A 5,977-nucleotide genomic window follows, 5' to 3' on the forward strand; every position below is an offset into this window, starting at 1 on the left:
TGCGCCTTACGTTGCCGGTAAATTGGACAACAGCCATTATACAGGGTGTCTGTCTTGACTTCAGACAACTAAACGTCACGAAAACGACTCATCGAACGGAAAACATATTCTAGGTGAAAAGTTAATATTAGTATAAGTGACTGCGTCTCTGTTACAACTGGCACCTTCTGAACATTCCTGAATTTTGTATTTTTATATGGGGACCTACGGTTTTTGTTTCAAATTGGGATTCTATGAGGAAAAACTACGTATGGTTTACTCAAACCATTGTTTTCCATTCATGGCAGACGGCGCTGTAACCGACAGATAACAAGTGTGCCAATGTTTGTAATTAAGAACTGACGAGCTTCATTCTGTATTTCATTTACTATGTAAATGTAAACCTTTGTTTCGAATGGAAAACAGTCCACTACTAAACTAAACTTAACTCCGTGCGAAGAGGCCATGAAGGCCCAACGGCACCGACAGGCCACAGGCGTCACTAGATGCGGATACGGTGGAGCATGTGGTCATCACACCGCTCTCCCTGTCGTATCACAGTTTGTCTCACAAGGGCTGAGTGCACCCTCTTGCCAACAGCTCTCGGCAGACAGGATGGTCACCCATCCAAGTGCTAGCCCAGCTCAACAGTACTTAACTTCGGTGATCTGACGGGAACCGGTGTTATCACTAAGACAAGGCCGTTGGCGAAAAACAGCCCACAATTACACTAAGATGTATTTTAAACCTTGACCATGGTTTCTGCTATAATAATAGAGCATTCTTCAGAAGTCCTAAAAATGATCAAAATAACATCTAGACCAGTGATACAATATACACATAGACTTCGAAATTAACATATTACTTACATACACACTAATAAATGGAAAATGTCTTAGCCCAGCGGCTGCGTCAAGACCAATAAAATACCTTCAACATACATAATTCTGTTTCGAACATGAGTAAAATTACAAATGGCGTCGTACGTCCTCCGCCACTACCACTCTTATACTGGGCGCATAGTTGTCAAATGTGCTGCACCCCGCCCACCATAGGTGGCGCTCACCACAGTGAGATACGTCGCACCGTTTATCAGGCCACTAATCAATATGTACGACAATAAATTAATGACAAACCTACCTGTCCAAGTGACGGATCATATACTCTTAATACGAATGTCCAACAGATGAAATGCTTGCAGAATGAGATATTCACTCTGCAGCGGAGTGTGCGCTGATATGAAACTTCCTGGCAGATTAAAACTGTGTGCCCAACCGGGACTTGAACTCGGGACCTTTGCCTTTCGCGAGCAAGTGCTCTACCATCTGAGCTACCGATGTACGACTGACGCCGCGTCCTCACAGCTTTACTTCTGCCAGTATCTCGTCTCCTACCTTCCAAACTTTACAAACGCTCTCCTGCGAACCTTGCAGAACTAGCACTCCTGAAAGAAAGGATATTGCCGAGACATGGCTTTGCCAACGCCTGGGGGATGTTTCCAGAATAAGATTTTCACTCTGCAGCGGAGTGTGCGCTGATATGAAACTTCCTGGCAGATTAAAACTGGTAGGAGACGAGATACTGGCAGAAGTAAAGCTGTGAGGAGCGGGCGTGACTCGTGCTTCGGTGGCTCAGATGGTAGAGCACTTGCCCGCGAAAGGCGAAGGTCCCGAGTTCGAGTCTCGCTCGAGCACACAGTTTTAATCTGTCACGAAGTTTCAGATGAAATGCTGTTGCATAAGATCATTAGAGTGGTAGAACATTAACACTTTCATATAACGAAGTTCCTCTTATCACTATTTGATGCATGATTCAGAAACAAGACTCTCATTCGCGAATATAACTTCAGCTTACATTATACACTCTAATAGCTTATAGGGCTAATTCTACCAGCCGACCGTAGTCGTTGTGCATAGCCACATTACCAATTATAAAAATTATTTCTACGCCCAACACCCTAGTGCATGAGTGCCATATGATTGTATGGTTAATTTTTACGGTAAACTAATGTTTCAGGACAATGCTCCAGTAGGAATTTGTCATTCAGAGTCATGAGCTCCTTTTATGTTAACAGGGGTTTATGTTGAAACAGATATGTCAACGTGCCCTTTGTCACCTTGTACCACGTTACCGCACTTCTGCAGAAGGACGACGGTTCAATCCCGTCTCCGGCCATCCTGATTTAGGTTTTCCGTGATTTCCCTAAATCGTTTCAGGCAAATGCCTTGATGGTTCCTTTGAAAGAGCACGGCCGATTTCCTTCCCAATCCTTCCCTAACCCGAGCTTGCGCTCCGTCTCTAATGACCGCGTTGTCGACGGGACGTTAAACACTAACCACCACCACCACCACCATGCAGAAGGGTGCTAATCGTAGAAATAATGTCAATCATTGCTAGTGTGGCCATGTACAACGACTACGGTCGGCTGGTAGAATTAGCCCTATAAGCTATTAGAGCGTATAATGTAAGCTGAAGTTACATTTACTTATGAAAGTCTCGTTTCTGAATCATGCATCAAATAGTGACACGACAAACTTTGTTACATGAAACTGTTAATATTCCACCACTCTAATGAACGTCTGGTTAGAGACTACTTTTATCTAGATCCAGGAACAAAGATGTGGATGTAATAGTTTTCTGTTATCATCGGGATGCTTCATATCGACGAGTCCTCTTTCCATTCACCAATGGTGGACTTGATTTCGGTAGGTATCCGTAGCAGGTGCGCCTGTCAATATTACTTCATGCACATTTTAACTTACCACAGAGGTGGTTTGTATTCGCTGTTAGGCTCGTAGCGGGCAGCGCGAGAGATACGGCAGTTGGATGGAAACACAAGCCAAAATCCTGATGGCGGGAGAGACTCTAGCACGGCATATGAGTTGGAGACCTGCTTCATCTGCAAATAAAATGTTATTGTCTAACGTAGGGTTGCCTACAGCTTGTTGCATCCACTAAGAGAACGTCAGTGTAGGACCAAAGTCCGTGTCTCTAGGAAACTAAACTCGTTGTATGTATTACAGGTGCACTGCACGGCTATGCATTATTCTCCTAACGCTATTGTGGTTCATTTCAGGAGTTTGTGTAGCACGTCGTCTTGCCGAGATTCCTGGAGAGTGCTCCGCTGTTTCCAGCATCACATCTTCTGGCGCAGGTGTAATTCCCCACTCCCGGCAAGACGTGCAAAGCTCCCAGTTTCTCGTTGTTGCAACCCTGTAAACTCCCGTCTCTCGGTGTGCCTTCGGGCAGGGCATGCTTCTTGGTACAAGCGCGCACCCTCCCGTGCCTTGTCGTCAGCCCTGCCATTTATGAAATGCGTGTCCGCTTACTCCTCGTTACTGTAATATTCCAGGTTACCAGTAACACTCGTACAACACAACCGACGCTCCATAAATCACTGACGTGAGTGGCACTTTAACTATATACTGTACTGTCGTATTCATACTGTTTACAATTTCACATTCTAAAATCTACATTCGCTTGTCTGAAGGCCTCAGTACGAGCTCTAATTTCCCTTATCTTTGAATGGATACGATTGCGCGATTTGAAAGTTGTTGGTAATAATATATGCTCTATATCCTCGGTGAAGATCCAATTTCGGAATTTAGTGAGCACCCCTTCCGCTTAGCGCGCGGTCTATCTGCAAGTGTGTCCCACTTCAAACTTTCTATGAGATTTGTAACGCTCTCGCGATGGCTAAATGTACCAGTCACGAATCTTGCCGCTCTGCTTTGGACCTTTTCAATCTCTTGAATCAGACCCAACTGGTAAGGGTCCCATAGAGACGAACAACACAGTAAGACTGGACGAACTAACGTATTGGAGGGACTGCATCGCTTCAGGATTCTACCAATAAAACGCAATCTAAAGTTCGCCTTACCCTTTACTTGTGTAATCTGATCATTCCATTTCAGATCATTTAGAATAGTCACACCCAGATACTTGACGGATGTCATCGCTTCCAAAGACTGGGCATTTATTTTGAACTCGTACATTAATGGGGATTTTCGCCTCGTTATACGCAGTAGGTTACACTTACTAATATTGAGACCTAACTGCCAGTCATTACACCACGCATTTATTTACTGCAAATTCTCATTGATTTGCTCACAACTTTCGTATGATTCTACTTTCCTGTAGACTACAGCATCATCGACAAACAGTCTAATGTCGCTGTCAGTCCCATCAACCAGATCGTTTATGTGAATCGTAAAAAGCAGCGGACCTATTACGCTGCCCTGGGGCACACCTGAAGTTACGCTTGTTTCTGTAGAAGTCACCCCCTTCAGGACGACATACTGCTCCCTGTCTGTTAGAAAACTTTCTAGCCACCCTCATAAGCCATCTGATATACCGTAAGAACGCTCTTTTCGAAGCAAGTGAAAGTGCGGAACTGAGTCGAACGCCTTTCGAAAGTGGAGAAATATGGCATCAACCTGCGAGCCGGTTTCTGGAGCCTGTTGTATATCATGCACAAAGAGGGCCAGCTGTGTCTCGCATGACCGCTGTTTCCTAAAACCGTGCTGGTTTCTGCAGATGAGCTACTCAGAGTCTAGAAAGGTCATTATGTCTGAAGACAAAATATGTTCCATGATTCTACAACAAATCGATGTCAGTGAAATTGGCCGGTAATTATGTGCATCCGATTTTCTAACCTTTTTATAGATTGCTATGACCTGGGACGTCTTCCAGTCCCGTAGAACTTTCCACTGTTCCAGTGATCTCTGATAGATGATGGATAACAATGGTACTATATTTGTAGCATAGTCAACATATAATCTTACGGGGACACCGTCACGGCCAGATGCCATCCTGGGGTCTAAGGATCTTAACTGTTTTGCAATCCCAGATACACTAAACAATACGTCAGCCATCCTTGCGTTTGTTTGATAATTGAAAGGAGGAATGGTGCTGCAGTCTTCTACCGTAAACGAGTTTTTGAAAGCTAGGTTTAGATTTTACGCCTTCTGTTTATCATCATCTGTTACATCAAGAGTAGGTATTGAATTATTTGTTGCGTTCATAGATTTTCTACATCTACATCTACATTTATACTCCGCAAGCCACCCAATGGTGTGTGGCGGAGGGCACTTTACATGCCACTGTCATTACCTCCATTTCCTGTTCCTGTCGCGTATGGTTCGCGGGAAGAACGACTGTCTGAAAGCCCCCGTGCGCGCTCTAATCTCTCTAATTTTACGTTCGTGATCTCCTCGGGAGGTATAAGTAGAGGGAAGCTATATATTCGATACCTCATCCAGAAACACACCCTCTCGAAACCTGGGGAACAAGCTACACCGCGATGCAGAGCGCCTCTCTTGCAGAGTCTGCCACTTGAGTTTGCTAAACATCTCCGTAACGCTATCACGGTTACCAAATAACCCTGTGACCAAACGCGCCGCTCTTCTTTGGGTCTTCTCTATCTCATCCGTCAACCCAATCTGGTACGGATCCCACACTGATGAGCAATACTCAAGTATAGGTCGAACGAGTGTTTTGAAAGCCACCTCCTCTGTTGATGTACTACATTTTCTAAGGACTCTCCCAATGAATCTCAACCTGGTACCCACATTACCAACAATTAATTTTATATGACCATTCCACTTCAAATCGTTCCGCACGCATACTCCCAGATATTTTACAGAAGTAACTGCTACCAGTGTTTGTTCCGCTATCATAAAATCATACAATAAAGGATCCTTCTTTCTATGTATTCGCAATACATTACATTTGTCTATGTTAAGGGTCAGTTACCACTCCCTGCACCAAGTCCCTATCCGCTGCAGATCTTCCTGCATTTCGCTACAATTTTCTAATGCTGCAACTTCTCTGTATACTACAGCATCATCCGCGAAAAGCCGCATGGAACTTCCGACACTATCTACTAGGTCTTTTATATATATTGTGGAAAGCAATGGTCCCATAACACTCCCCTGTAGCACGCCAGAGGTTACTTTAACGTCTGTAGACGTCTCTCCATTGATAACAACATGCTGTG

At 44.4% G+C, this 5,977-nt stretch overlaps 1 pseudogene; it reads right to left on the reverse strand.

The window, feature by feature from the left end:
- Nucleotides 1-570: 570 nt before the first annotated feature.
- On the reverse strand, nt 571-688 carry LOC126288899 (5S ribosomal RNA; annotated as a pseudogene).
- Between the last annotated feature and the right edge of the window lie 5,289 nt (nt 689-5,977).

Source organism: Schistocerca gregaria, chromosome 1 (genome assembly GCF_023897955.1).
Source record: "Schistocerca gregaria isolate iqSchGreg1 chromosome 1, iqSchGreg1.2, whole genome shotgun sequence".
NCBI classification, from domain to species: Eukaryota; Metazoa; Arthropoda; class Insecta; order Orthoptera; family Acrididae; genus Schistocerca; species Schistocerca gregaria.